General features: G+C 36.8%; 1 pseudogene; it reads right to left on the minus strand.

Moving 5' to 3' along the window:
- Positions 1-6,364: 6,364 nt before the first annotated feature.
- Positions 6,365-16,554, minus strand: part of LOC135220084 (fatty acid hydroxylase domain-containing protein 2-like) — a 33,936-nt pseudogene continuing 23,746 nt past the window's right edge.

Consider the following 16,554-nt stretch of genomic DNA (forward strand, 5'->3'; position numbering starts at 1 on the left):
TTAGTAAACTTTTGTGGGCGGAGTTACTCCTTGCCATCTGGGAGGATGCCAAAAACAACAGTCCAATCCAGCAGCTCAAAATCTTTCATCTTTAGAAGAGAAACACAAGTTAATAAGAAGAAAAAGAAGCTTGCTACCTGGTCAAGTTCATAGGGGCACTGCTAATGCAAAGCAGGCCTACCTGCATCCTAAGTCGCTTACCATTATCTTCGAGTAAAAGTTCCATAGGTTTCTTGAGTGCACGAACAAACAACTTTTTCCTCACAAATCAGCACGTGCAAAAGTCTTGTGTGAGAGTAGCTGAAGTGTGTTCATTGTGATTTGCTTTATGGAGAGTGTACTTTATGCAAATCTCCAAGTCCAATAAGCAACGCTGGTGATTTCATTTTCAGGGAAAATCCTAGTCTGAAATTTCAGGAAGTGATGCAGACATGTCTGTACTTCTCAGCTTTTCTAACACTAAGATTTGTTAAGCGATAATAGTTTCTCCGTTTTATTTTCTTAACATGTATGTTTCGTTTACCTAATGTATATTTATAGTCCTTGATTTTTAAACAGTAAAGATGTATGGCTAGCCTAATGGAAACTTTTCATGATGTGTAATTGTACCATTTCATCACATTTAGTACTAAATGATCTTGAGGCTTGCCCAGGTCCCAGTTACTTGGCATAAGTCCCAAATTCCATCCGTCCATGTAGTGATTGTGATAGTTCTCTGTCTGTTAAGCTCTTTGTGGTTCACTGCTCCAATTATGACCATCGAAGGAGGGAACACCATTTAGATGGTAAGGATATTTCAAAAATTTTAGGTGACACCCAGATGGACATAATCTAAGGGCTACTTGTCAGAGGTCAACACTCAGACAGTATAGTTCTAGTATTTGTATTATTTATTGTATGCATTTTATGCCAGGTGGGACCTTAAACGCCCTAGGTTTCAAGAAAATTGTAAACTATAAGGCGCTGAATGACCCTGATAGGTTCAGCGCTTTCCCATCGGCAATATATTTTGCCTTTTATTTGCAAAATGAAAATGTTAGAAAAGGTTTATGCTCAGCATTGCACTTGGTTTTGAAAGTTATAAAATATTGGTGGTGTCCAGTTGTCCAGTTAGCCCAGACCAAGGAGGAAGAAACGGATGATGGTGTCCACAGGTCCCGGCGAGTCTCAGATTTTGGATTCAAAAATTATGTGGGACCCATAGATTCATATTAGTCCAAGAAAGAAACGTAGGGTGCCTGTAGTCTTAGACTGAAGATTTTGGAAATTGTTGGTTGCCTTGTAATCTACTATGATTCATCAGTCATGTTCAGGTGTCAGTGCAAGGTCAACGTTACCTTGGCATTTCATGTTTTTTCTCCTCCATATCTGTTATGTCCGGTTTGATACTGTAATCTTGAATTTTTTTATCTTTTAAAGTAGTTGTTCTTGTGATAACTTTTTGGTTAAATAATATGCATTTCATGTTGAAATGATTTTATTCAAATTAAAGTACTTTAGTATTTGAACTGCATATAACGTTTGCCATCTTAAAGATGCGCGTTGTTTTTGAGTTTGATGATATGTGAAAAACATATTTTTTATAATTGGATAATTTCCTGTATTATGGATTGTTTAAAACTTCGTATGTATGCACATTTTATTGTTGGGTGCCATTCAACTTCAAGATGCTACGCAATTTGTTAAATGCTCCCAAACTTGATATACTATGGATATTAAACCAAATGTAAGAACATCAGTATTGGTTACCTGAATCTTATAACCTTGTCAACTTCTTTTACATCCTGGAATTATCCTCTCTACTGAAAGCATGCTTCTAAACTGCTTGCGATTCTTTTGATACTTGCTTGCTTAAGCTTGAATTTCTTCTGCCACCAGGTGATGGTGTCTGTGAGAGCTCTACCCCATTTCACCTGGTTTTTGACAGTCAGCAGCCTGGAAGACTATTTTCATTCTCGAGATCTGTATTGTGAATATTGCAAGTGTGTGTTGGCAGCAGAGAAAAGTGAAATGATACTGTATTGACCCTGTGAAACAAATAGTTAATGTTCGTGCGAATCATTTCTGGGCAGTGGTCCTTCCTGTCAAAGTTTTCATTTTCCGCGCATGCGCACTAAAGGTTTTTGCAGACTACCACTGGCGTTACGTCATAGAAACCTATGAATCAAAATGTGTGACACGAGTAATGACGAGGCGGCCTGGGAGGCGATTACGGAGATAAAGGAATATGTCGACAATGGAATACTTTTCTTTATTTATAACAAAGTGAATTTTATGTCTCATGACGATATTTTTTTGCTATCTGCAATGATTTTTATGGTGAAGATGATGTAGCAAAGGCCAAATTATTGATGTATACAAAATTCAAATGCCCTGAAAAATCGAAGACACACAGGGGAACAACTAAAAAGGTAAACGACATTAAAGAAATGATTTCATTTTTGTCGCAAAATGTTGCTTCGGATGTCATATTTTGCATCACAAAATGTACGCAGGTGCCGTCTGTTTCGATGGAGTTTATAGACGCACCTTCAATGAGTCGACATTATGAGCTCGTTGCGGATGGAGATGGAACTCGTGTCTGCTAAGTATCATAGGCTTTCAACCAGGATAGAGGATGTGGAAAAAATTCTGGAGCAGAAGCAGGTGGTACCAGGCCCTGTGGATGCTAGAGAGTGAGTCCTCGCAGTGACTTACCTGCAGTGGATGATTATATTCATTTTGCGAGGAACACTGAACCAGGATCGTCGATGGCAAAAGTCGTGCAGAAAAACGTTGGATCGACCAAAGACAGAAGGAGTGAGGAGGATAAGCAACAAAAATCATTGAATGGGAGAAGCAAACCCTCGGAGGGGAAGTGCGACGTTCTTATGGATTTCGCCGAGTCCACAGCCGACGAGGAGAAGAAGAGAGGTGGAATATACCTGGGCGAGTATAAAAAACGGAAGCGCTTACTGCAAAGAAAACAAGCTCAAGAAAGAGAAAATCAGGCTATAAAGATAAGGGGGTTGTTTTTGGACAAAGACGGCGTAAGCCTCCTATCATTGGGGAGAGTGATGGAAGCTCACTTAAGGCAGCTCAGCCTTAAATTTAAGGCCATGTACATTTATTTGTCTCTAGGCTGCAACCTGACACTACTTCAGAGATGCTTCTTGGCCATGTTTCCTCGCATAGCGGGTGTCACGACGGTTGAGTGCGAGCATGTTGAACAACGATTCACTCACTATCGATCTTTCAAAGTCATTATTAAAGAAATGCCACAAAGTAGGGTTGGGTTCAAGGATTTGTACAAACAGAAAGTGGGGTAAGGATATTCTGGTCCGTCGTTGGTATGATTAATCTCAATTTCCTTCTCTTTATAAATGGATTTAAAAGATTTACATCTTATAACTGTAGATCAGTTAGAAATAGCCATTTTGATGTAGCCGAATTAACTCATGTTTCTGATATAGTCTGTCTGCAGGAGACTTGGCTACCGGTGCAGGAATCAGACTACCTGAATAGAATAAATTCTGAATTTGCATATTATGCAGTTTCCCCAGTTGATTTATCGAGGGAGTTGTTGGCTGGTCGTCCTTATGGGGGCGTTGCTTTTCTGTACCGAAAGGGCCTTGCCCCTCTTGTATACAGCGAGTGGACACCTCAGATGACAGACTGATTTGTATTGACGTGTCTATAGAGGAAAGTTGTATGAGGATTATCAACTGTTATCTTCCATACTCAGACGGACAAAATGATGCAGAGTATACTGATTGTTTAGCAAAAATACACTGTCTTATGTCAGATCACCCAAATGGAAAGGTTTTGGTAGTTGGTGATTTTAACGCTCACCCTGAATCACGGTTTGGTAACGAGCTGAAAGACTTTTGCACCCATTACGATTATTGTATTGGTGATGTTGTTGTGATGCCCTCCGACACTTACACTTGGGTGAGTGACGCAACGGGCCACACCCGTTGGTTAGACCCCCCCCCCCCACTGTCTGCCCTCCTAGTCTTCTAACGCACATTAACAATGTGTGTGTGTTGCATTCCATTATTGGATCAGACCATCGTCCTCTTTCATTTTCTTTGAAGGTCTCGCACTACCTACGCTGGTAGAAATGAATGACGGTAAGTCAGACGAAGTTTTATCTCGGGGATCTACTGGCATACAGAGGTAAATCTGAAGAAGCTTTGAAAAACAATTGAGTTGCCTTTGGAAACTCTACAATGCAACACAAGATCATGTCAAAACGAAGATCATTTTAGAGCTATTGAGAAATTTCTTCTGGACATAATTAGTGCACTTCAGCGGTCGTCTGAGTCTAAGGAGACGAATCACAGAGGTTTCAACCATATTCCTGGTTGGAATGACTTTGTAAAGGAATTCCATCATGAAAGCACGGGATGACTATTTAGCATGGAAGGAATCTGGTAATCCAAGGGAGGGATATTTCTATGATAAAATGAAATTTTCTAAAGCTCCAGTTCAAAGGGATGTTCAGATTTGTAGGGAAAATGAGGAAGAAATTAGATCAAAATAAATTGCTACAAGCCTGAATGGGAGTATGAAGAAATTTTGGAGAGAAATAAATAAGAAAAGAAAATCCCGAACCTTCTTACCTGACATAATAATAATGTGAGTGGTTATGAAAACATTGCCGAGTTATGGAAAGACATTATTCTGAGCTGTTTAACGACCCTACTCATCCTGCTCCAGACCCAATGGAAATCAAGGTCAGCGAGATGTTACAGGCACAAATTTCAATGAAATATCGATGCTTTAAATTCTTTGAACACTTCAAGTAGCCCTGGACATGACGGGCTGACCTTCAGCACTTAACCAGGCTCATCCGGTACTTAGAGTTTTACTAAGTTTATTCGTCACTTCTGTTTCTTTCATTCCTACTTACCGAGAGCTCTTATTCTGGTTATACTCTCTCCTTTGATTAAAGATAAAAATGCGGACCACAGTGACATTTCCAATTATAGGCCGATTGCTCTAGCCACTGTTATCTCAAAAGTTTTGGAAGCGATTATATTGGAGAGATGCAAAAAGCACTTATTGACAAGTGACAACCAGTTCGCTTACAAATCCAATCATGGAACGGAAATGCCAGTTCATATTCTCAAACACGTAACCGAGGAGTATAATGCTCGTAAAACACCTGTATTTGCTTGTTTCATGGATATGTCTAAAGCCTTTGATAAAGTGTCTCATAAGATGTTGTTTGAAGTACTGTCAGAAAGAAATGTTCCTTGCTATTATTATTAAACTGCTCGGTGAGTGGTATAAAAATCAGCAAATGATTGTCAAATGGGGCCATGTATTTTCGAGTGAATTTTCCACTTCATGTGGAATGAGACGGGGAAGTTTACTTTCACCTTACCTGTTCAATGTATATATGGATGACCTATCACATTAGCTGAGTCAAATTAAAGTGGGATGTCATTTAAACAACATCATTTTAAACCATTTGTTGTACGCTGATGATGTTGTTTTATTTGCTCCTACAGTAAGTGGGTTGCAGCAGCTTATAAACATTTGTTGTGATTTTATGTCTGACAGACTTCTATTGTTAAACGTAAGGAAGACCAAATGTATAATTTTTTCTAAGAGTAAGATCTGCCCAAGTAATATATCACCTATTGTTGTTAACTATGCACATATAGATTTTGTACAGGAAATAAAGTACCTAGGATATTATCTAACTGCTCAAAATCGGACGATGTCCATGTAGAATATTTGAATAGAGGTCTATGTGCATGAGGCAGTATGATTTTAAGGAACTTTTTTAAATATAGCGAAGATGTCAAGAAAATGCTTTTTCAGAGCTTTTGTACAAGTTTTTATGGCATATCTTTGGTTGTCAGAGCGAAACAACGAACTATGAATAAGCTGAGAGTTTGTTACAACGACAGCCTACGAAGACTCTTGGGCATTCGGAGGCATGCAAGCGCATCTGCTCTTTTTGTGGCTTTTGGTCAGCCATCTTTTCAAGAACTGAGACGCAAAACCATAACATGCTACTTGCAAAGGCTGAAGAATTCCCAAAACTGTATTATGAAGAGGGTTGCCCCACCCAGTTTACTTGCATAATTCAATTATTTCAAACACTGGAAAAGCCTCATTGATACTTAGTGCATTTTGGTGCGCTCTTTATGCAATAATATAGTATTTCTTTGTTTTGTTCTGATGCTACATATGTGTGTGCCCTTTTAGTGGGAAGAATCATTTAGTTTCATTATCCGCATCTCATTCATATCATAATTTTCCACCTCTCTTTCATAATCATTTCTCTACTTATTTTAAATTTTGTCCTCTTGGAGTGTGGAGACTTTTTATATAATTTGTGTGTGTATATGTGTATGTATTTTTCTATGGCCTTTTTATGTCCGAAATAAAGCATTTGAATTTGAATTTGAATTTGAATACTTATGTTTTGGCTTTCACTGTATACTTTCGTTGGCTTTTTGGCCAGCCTTTCATATTTGCTTCTTTCCTTGGACTGTTCCTTAGCAGCTCTTGCCCTTGATGGCCTTGGCGTCAGGTTCTACATCCGGGAACATCTTGCGAGGTGGCGTCAGGGTAAGGAAGGTCTGGTGCCTCGGGTAATTGACGGAGGCCCTGAAGTTCTGTTCGTGCCATGCAGGTGATCCAAGATGCCCAGAACTCCATAGCACTGGTTGAATCTAGGGATTAGTAGTGGTAGTAGTACTAATGATAATATTTATACAAACGAAAAAAAATAGCGATTGCTACAAATGATAATATGCGTTAATTACAATTAAGATAAATTCTTGATTCATTTGTTTTGTTTTGAGATAATGAAACCATGAGAGCATTAATAAGAAGCTAATTTCATTCTATATAAAGTTAGCGTTCTGACTTTATCCTTCTCGAGTATGGCGTGATATTTGAAAGTGCAGATCTAATAAGACTGGGTTAAAGGTTGCAAATAAGTCCATTTTAAGCTTTGAGAATAAAATGCTTTCCGTACACAGTTCTGCAAATGATTTAGTGATCGTGATCTATGATCAGTTTCATTGTGACTTTTTTTTTATACCTAACAGGTCAACGGCCAAAATGTAGACTTTACTTTTTTAGAAACTTCATGCCGAATTGAAGGATACGGCTTTGTTAATTAATTTCTAATTAACTTGCTACTATAAAGGGATAATCTTAGGTCTACAACCATTTCAATTAATTCCTGATCGTAGCCTTTTAATCTGCATTCAAAGTAAAGCTGTAACGTTTTGCAGAAACTTTCATACTTCTGATAACAACTTATTAGGACTATTCACCGCGTGTCTCGACCTTCAGTGTTTTATTTTATTGTTGGAGGCTCCAAAGGCATTGTGAATTGAGGACTAGTTGAAGCTGAGATGAATCGTTCTGGCTTTCAAATTTGTTGCAAGGAAGGGTATGGAAAAAGTGCTGTGTATGCATGAAGAACCTTACTGAAAATAGTGACTGGATATAGGAGTAAACATTCATTATTTTTCAATGAAATCTGGTAATGATACACCGATCATTGATTTGCACGTTGACGATCATCTGATATCTTTCATGTTAGGAAGAACACTAGTCCTGTTGGAGACTCATTTTTATGTCTTATTATTCCAAGTTTCTGCTAGTTTAATAAAAATTAAGTTTTTGAAAACAGTTATACTCACATCCTGAGCCATTTTTCTTCGCCCGGAATTATTATTTATCCTATTTTAATCTGAAACCATTTTAACCTATAAGATGACAAGTGAAATGATAGTGGAAATGAACCTCGAGAATTTGATTGAATAGTTTTTCTTTTTATAGAATGCTATACTTAAAAATCAAAATGCCAAGCACTTTGCATTTTTTTTTATGGTGATGCTTCTGATTAAAAGAACTAAGCTAGCTTTCACTTGTAGACACGTCTACTGAAAATGTTCTGCCAGATTCAGATTCTGCCGACTAAAACTGGCCCTCTTTGGGATTTGGTGGAACGACGAAAATGTGTTCTCTGCGGGTAAAATCGTACGTGGCAATATTACGTTACAAATGAATGAGTGAATGACATAAAAGACGATTCACCTTCATCTACTTGCAGCTGTAAACATTTCACTTAGTCATCATTTTGCAGGATAAAATCAAATTCAGCAGATCCACTCACAAGTTAAAATCACCTTAGCATAAAAATGTAGGAGGCCTATTAAGAACATAGAATTGCACTTCGTAAATTTTCATATAAACTAACTTGCTTCATTTATAGAATAAAACACATTTTCCCTTATGCCCTTGGGGAGACACGCTGTAACTCTGACTTCATTTAATCGAGTATAGATATTTGTATTGACTGGGATATACGACACGAGATTGAGTTATGTAAGCAGACTCCTCAAGGATGTGTGGGTGGCCAAGCCAAAGTAAATGTGCATTTCATAAAGGCATAAATTTTCACTTGGCCCTCAAGTCTTTAGATTGGTACTCCTCCTCTTAAAATGGATGGAGTTAGTAATCACTCCACCATAGTCATCAGATATTGTATGTGGCTTTTATGCAAGTTTTGGCTGCAACGTTTTGTACATGGGATCATTTCCAGAAGAATGGGCACCTTCCCCTTTATGGCCTTTTGGGATGCGTTCAAGTTCTTGTTCATGTTCTCTAAGATGTAGAGTCCATGGAGGGTACAAGAGCAAACTTTGCTCTTAGATTCAAAACAGAATTTTTTTAAATGGCATGTAAAGTTCTATGCAATATTTTTTTTTTTATTTCCTTATTCTAAAATTATTACTGATGTTGTTTGCTGGACGTCCTTTAAAATTAAGAAGTGCTTTCCTGAATGATTGTGATTGCTCCCTTCTGTATTTCTGTCCTGTATAGTACATTTTCCCCATTACAGATCATTTCATTTGTGTTTGCTTAACAGTATACACACGCATGCATTTTATAATATATATATATATATATATATATATATATATATATATATGATATATAATATATATATATATATATACTACTATATATAATATATATATATATATCATGTATATATGTTATATATATACTATATACATATATATACATATATACATACATACATATACATATTATATATATATATATATATATATATATATATATAATATATATGTGTGTGTGTGTGTGTGTGTGTGTGTGTATTCAACACACATGTGCGCACACTCACAAAATTATGATCACACTGAAACTTGAACTTGATTTATGTATGCACGCTCTGCATATATATGTATATATATATATATATATATATATATATATTATATATATATATATATATGCATGCTGAATGATTGTGGAAAATGTGTAGTTAAGGACTGAATGGATAACTATACTCTGTTTTTTTTCCATCTGTCCATCCGCCTGTGGTGTTTTTGTATGGCAACACTGCGTCCCGTGCTTTAGATAGTTTTACATTCAGCTTACATTCACGATTATAATAATATCCTATTTCGAATATTAACGTTGTAATTCGCATACAGTAAATTATTAAAACACTTTTCAGTTGCAAATGTACGCCCAGATATCCTTTTATTTACCTAAAACTTACACATTGCGTAACTATCCAAAGCCCGTGACGCGATGTTACCATACAAAAACACCACAGGCAGATGGACAGATGAAAAAAACAGAGTATAGGTTTAGTCAGTACTCAGTCTGCGTCAGTGCAGGGTGAAGCTCACCACAAAGTAGGACTTACTTGAGGTGATGATAATCATGTGCCTCTGGAGATGGGAAGAATGGGAGATGATATCCACAGTGAGCGTTCAAAGTGTTCATTGTCGCTAGCGCACACCAGAGAAACAGTGTGGCAGGATGGGACCCTAGAATGATGGGTCCGAGCATGATGGGCACTACTGTGGCCAAAATATACTCCGCAGGATGGACGTACAATGCTGAGATGGCTATGGGGCTCTGCCATTCATGGTGTATTTTGTGGATATGTTTATACAGGGAACGGTGATGGATTAACCTGTAGAGTAAATTTCATGTTATAAAAAGGACTACAGTACTAATTTCGACATAAAGCTATAATACAGTGCAATAAAAAACGTTTAATTCGACGTTAAGGAAACTGGATGACTTCTGTGTATACAAAAGGACAATACATTGCATGTAAGTTGAAGAAGGATTATGTTGTTTTGCAGATAACATGATACAGCGGCGACTGAGTTGATCAAAGAGAAGCTGTAGAGACTGGTGAAACAGTCAAAGTGATTGGGAGAGTTGTGAAATAAAAGAGAAAATCGGCAGAAAAGAAGTCTGAGTGGACATTGGTAGCTGACAGAAAAATGGTAGTGATGCTCACGAAGGCATTTGTGAGTGACTGCGATGGATGATGGTCAAAGAGAAGCTGCCAATCACAGAACAGCAGTTGCTTGAAAGTGCAGTGCAAAGAATGAATAATGTAGAGGGAGCCAAAATTCTAATTGTTAGAAGTGGCAGTTGAGCCAACTCTTTGGAATACAGTGTTTTATATATATATATGTGTATATATATATTATATATATATATATATATATATATATATATATATATATATATATATCTCAGGAGACAGAGGAAGGCGACGGACAGTAGGACACATCAGCGTGAAGGTGGACAATTGGAAACGTTGTAATTCATTTCAATTCTTTATTTCCTACGTTTCGTAATATCATTATACATCTTCAGGGAATCTGTTAAACAATAAATAAAATTACTTTAAAATTACTTAAAAATTACTTTAAAAATTACTCTAGAATTCAACACTTATAAATTACAACACAATTAAAAAAACATACAGGCTCTCCAATCCCGAACATTCTAATATAAGAAACCATTCAAAAAATTGTAAAATATATATAGAAAGAAGCCATTTCCGAATCATAGGCCAAGCAAACAATGCATATGAACTGCCTATCCTAGAGTCATTATTTATAAACAAAACTGGTTCCCCAGTTAAATACCCGAACCTCCTCCACACAACTGTACCTGAGCTAACTTTTATTTATGTTTTGTCATTCTGTCTCTTGCTTTCTCGGCATAAGGTTGGTTAGCGGTCTTTGGTCTTTTTATTTGTTTGTTTTCGTTTCTGTATGTTTTTTTTAATTGTGTTGTAATTTATAAGTGTTGAATTTTAGAGTAATTTTTAAAGTAATTTTTAAGTAATTTTATTTATTGTTTAACAGATTCCCTGAAGATGTAATATGATATTACGAAACGTAGGAAATAAAGAATTGAAATGAATTACAACGTTTCCAATTGAACCCCTTCACGCTGATATATATATATATATATATATATATATATATATATATATATATATATATATAATGTATGTATATATATATATATATATATATATATATATATATATATATATATATATATCGATGAAAGACAAGCTAGAACAACTCTTGAAATAAGATGTTTGTATGAAACCTGTCAAATTAGTATTTAAAGGGTGAAACTTTGGTATGACAATCAATATATCAATATGATCATTCATGGAAACGGGATAAGCTATATGAGTAACATAACTCTTATCAAGTGAAGAGACAGATTGCACTATATATATTGTGTATATATGTTTTATATATATATATATATAATATATATATATATATATATATGTGTGTTGTGTGTGTGTGTGTGTGTGTGTGTGAGTGTGTGTATGTATTGATTTCTTTTGCCGTAAATAATAGTGTTTTATCAAGTTAAAAAATGCATAAATACTGTACAGTGTTAACATGACAAGACCATATATTTTGATTAATAGACTTTGGTAATCCTGACCACTGGTAAATGTAGAGGGTTAGTGACAAGTGTATTTAAACAGCATGTACAGGTGTGGCACAGCAACATTAGTGGTATGTACCAATGCGGTAATTGTCATGTGTTAGAAATTGGGGTCAAACCATTTATTTTGTAGTCATCGTTAGCTCCTACATATGTGAAGTCTTGTGGGCATATCCACTGGAACACTTGCTTAAAATTAGTTTCTTAAGATTACTTGGTTGGTGGAATCCAATTTACAGTGTCCTTCTGACAGATTAATGTTGTTAGTTTGGCTGATGATATCCCGTTCCGGAATCTTCCTTTTGCCAGATCCAGCTTCTGTAGAAAAACATCTCAGCCCCCCACTCCTAATTAGGAGATGGAGAGTATCCCTCATTTGTATGAAAATCCCTAAGCTCTTTGAGCCATACTCTACTTATCTTTTATGCTCTGTTAATCTTGTAAGGTGGGTGAGCCAGGCTCCCCAACGTCAATTTCGTTACAGTTACGGCATGGAATCATGAACACCATCGTCTGCTTGTTTTCTATCTATTATACATTATAATGAACACTTGGGTGCCCCCCCCCCCCCCCCCCCCCCCCCCAAGGATTTAAGACACTAAAACATAAATGAATTGTAAGATTTGAGGTGTTCGGTGACTTTTTGATGTTCTTACATAGGGGAGCTTCATTTTATAGTTAAAATCTGTTTGTAATTTGTCGGACCTCTGTAGTGTATTTTGTTCTCATTATTAATTGCCTTCTCGATAATGTATACTGGGTGGAGTTCGTGGGTCACACATTAATGGATCGTATAAAATTCTTCTCTTACATATCCATGCAAACATGTCCATAACCTTCTGGGAGATGGATTTCAGACAACCATGATGTCTCTTTACAGAGACATCATGATAATTTAAGAAACCACGAAAGTAGTCTTCCTGCTCACTGTGAAGGTGTATGTATTCTGTCCTCTTATGATTAATACATCAGAAAGGGCAGTTTACTGTCCTTTTCCATTCAATTTTAATAACTGGATGGAGAAGAACAAGTAATGCCATTCCAAAGACCGTGGAATTGCTTTTTCCATGTCTCATAGGCCACTGTATAACTGTGGAAGTCACGAAGCACAGGTGGTTAAAGTTTGTGAAAGACTAATAAATCTTTGTTTTGCTAGCTGTAGGAACCCAGAGTTGGATGACTATTTATTGCGTTTTGCTCATCAAAATGTACGCAGTTCCGGAAGTTGACTCCAAGGCTTGTTTCACATTCGTTTGTGTTGACAGTGCTCATCACACTGAATGGCGTAGCTCAATCATTGCATTTCTGCTCAAAAATTTTCCGCTATTTCTGATCGTTATTAAATGAACCCACACACCAATCTGGCCAACATCTTGACCTTGTATTCACAAATGTTACAGGGATTGTATTGGGCTCATCTAATCACTGTTTGGCTCAGGGTAATGTAGAGATGGATCAGTTTGTTCCTGATGTTAAATTTTCATGAAAGGTGTACTTGAAATCCCTTGCCAATTGGGATGGTATTCACTTGATCTTATTGAGCTCAGGTGGAGCATTATTTTCGGTCCAAACATTACTGTTTATGTGATCACTACAAGACTATTATCAAGAGGAGGGTTCCTTTTAAAATCCTCAAGTTTAGTTTTGAAGATAAGCCATGGTTGTATAATGCTGCATGTTACCATGCATATCATGAAAAACAAGAACCTTATCATTAATGGAGGAACAATCGGTAGAACTATTGGTGGCATAATTTCATTTAGCTTAAAAAGCTCAGGTAGTTTGTAAGAGTTAGGGAATGAGAGAGCTTATAATGAGGAAGCTAATGGAACTGCTGTATATTGCTCTAAACAGAAGGCACAAATTTTGGCTCAAGTCTTTGTGAGTAGACAGAGTGGTGAGTCCTTTTATGTTCTTTGCTTTTTGGGCCCACCAATTTCTCAGCAAGTGTGTAGGGGATCTGTTTGCTAGCCCCATATCTTTTACCTAGAATTCAGCAGACGTTAGTACCTATTTACAGCCGGGTGAACTAGAGGAGAGCTATGCATGGACTTAAGAAACAAAGAGCCGAGAATGGCACTACTCAGCCATTGGCCCACTTTGGCTAATTGGCCTTTACAGAGATAGGCGATGGTGGTTTTGCCCACAATCTTTACGGTCACCAGTTCGCCATCCACACACACGCATGAGTGTCAGCCACGTTCAGGGAGAAAGACTTCGGGTCAATAACCATGCTGATGGAGACGTACTGAGGGACTAGAATTAAAAGTACTAATTATTTTTATCTTTCAAAAGAATACGAGCCATTGTAGTTTTTCCTATGGGAATGCACAAATATTTACATTGCCGTATAAGGTTAGCGGACAGTTAGAAGAATTATGTTTAGCAGGATAAAAAAAAGTCTACTGCATTTGGTCTCATTGAGTTCAATGAGTCGAAAGCATTGTACCTGACTTGAAGCAGGTTGTAATAGTTTTAAGGGTTCTGAGCTATGTGTGCTGTTTCTAGGAAATCACTGAATATGGTTGAGTAGACCTTGCTTTCATTTATGAAGTGATTTCTCTTTTCTGTTTTTAAGTACATCAAGTATTTTGTAATGATGGAAACAACAAAGGCAGACACGCTTTTAAAATATCATCACGTTTCTTCATATTTACATTCTAACAGTTATATTCTTCACCCATGGTAATACTGTATCCTATATAGCCCTTAAGAATCTGTGACTTATGCAAACGGGAAACTTTCTACTAGCTCATAAAATACCTCGGGAATTAAAGAACTTTTGATTTGTCTGATAACTTTTCTGCTGAACTTTGCATGGAATATTTTATTATATGTATCCTGAAAAATGGTATAATTGTGAAATATTCTTATTTTCATGATTTTCGAGTTCTGAAACCTTATTATACTGTGCTGTGAATGATGAAACAATGTTAGTGATTGCACCCTCAACTAAGAGGATCTTTGTTCGTATGCTGTGATTATGAGTGACAATTTTATTTACACCATGTTTTACGAGTGGTAAAACTTTCTATACGAAACTCTGATAATCAATCTTAATTGGTTTTTAACACATCTTACACGAAACTTTAACTATAATTTGCACAATATGTTCTGTTAAGCTCTGATGTGATCTAACCTGTGTGCGTAGTAAAAGCCAAATTCGATGGCAATGATGCAGATGACAAGCTCAAAGAGCACCCAGTGGAATGTTGGTAGGTGGGGCGAGCGATCGTAGCCCCTCACTTGCAGGAACCAATAGGCCGGAACGACAGAGGGAATGCCAATGAAGATCTGGTTGAAGCTCACGACTACGAATGTCTGGAAAAGGAGACATCGTCGAGGGAAAACGTTTGATATCATGAGATACAGTGCTTTAGCACAGTGCTTAAGGTCGTGACATTTGGCAGAAAAAAAAAAACATGTTAAATACAAAATTTATATATCGGAACATTTGATCCCCTAGGCCTAGTGCTAAACATGGCGAAACAGTGCTTCAGCTGCACTGTTTCGCCATGTTTAGTAGTACCCGCTGGGTGTTCAAATGCACTTAGAGATATTTGATCCTCCATGGGCTAGCACTAAACACAGGCAAAATACATTTGACCCACCAGGGACTAGTACTAATCATGGCAAAACGGTGTAAATGAATCACTGTTTCCCTGTGTTCAGTTCTAGCCCTTAGGGATCAATTGTTCCTAAGCGAGTTGCTCATTTCACAAATTAATTATATCATTGATGTTTGTTTCAAAGCAAGCAAGTTAAGATCATCTTAACGAATAATTAGTTATTTATTTGTCTGTGCAATTTCCCCACTTTTGTCAGTGGAAATGGCTTAGTGATTATTAACTTGAATAGCAACTGAGACAATTATATGAGATCTATTGTTTTCTTTAAACACAAACTCACATTATGAGTTCACTATCAAATCAGTCACTCAATATTCGTTTCAATCATTCATGTGCTCAATTTTACCAATAAAAGCACATTCAGGTCAGGGGCACAGGACCCTCCTAAAAATGGGGGTGCAAGGGACAAGATAAAGTTGCCAAGGTATAAGACAATATCTGTCGCAGCAAGGATAATTATTAATAGGTTGTCCTAATACAATTATATACTATGTAATATCTCTTAAGCTGTTTCAGCAATTATCATTACCCAAAATAACTTACGTAGATGTAGAGCTAAGGAGTAATCTAGGTGAACTGTCCAAAGTGTAGTGTTGTTCTTTTTGATAAAATCTATGGCAATCTGCTTTGTATTTAGATCATCTGACTGTTAACCCTATATGGGCATGTAGGAGTAAGACGTTATTTAGTCGATTTTGATGTGGCTGTGGTTATCAGAATGATCAGGTAAATCTTTATAAGTTTATTGAGTTTAGAGACCATATCAGCAAGAACAGAATCATTTTCCAGTGACTGTAATGCATCAATAACTGTAGATATAGTAGTCACCTTACAAGGACCGCCAATTTTTCCAACTTTGCACAGGGTGTTTAGCATAGTCAGTTCATAATAAAGTGTCTTCAAGTCAATGTCTTTGGAGTGCATGGTCAGTGACTCTGGTATTTCTGTTGGACCTCCATTAGCTTATATTATTATCATAGTTTCCACTTTCATAAAAAATGTTTTAGCTGGTACTTTGAAATCGATGAATGAGTTTGCATCTCATCAAATCCAGTACTTCTTAGTACCGAGTGCGATAACATTCCTAATAATTTGATGAGAAGTGTTCTGCTGCACTGCCATCATCAACTTCCTCTATACC

This window comes from Macrobrachium nipponense, chromosome 1, assembly GCF_015104395.2.
Source record: "Macrobrachium nipponense isolate FS-2020 chromosome 1, ASM1510439v2, whole genome shotgun sequence".
Classification (NCBI taxonomy): Eukaryota; Metazoa; Arthropoda; class Malacostraca; order Decapoda; family Palaemonidae; genus Macrobrachium; species Macrobrachium nipponense.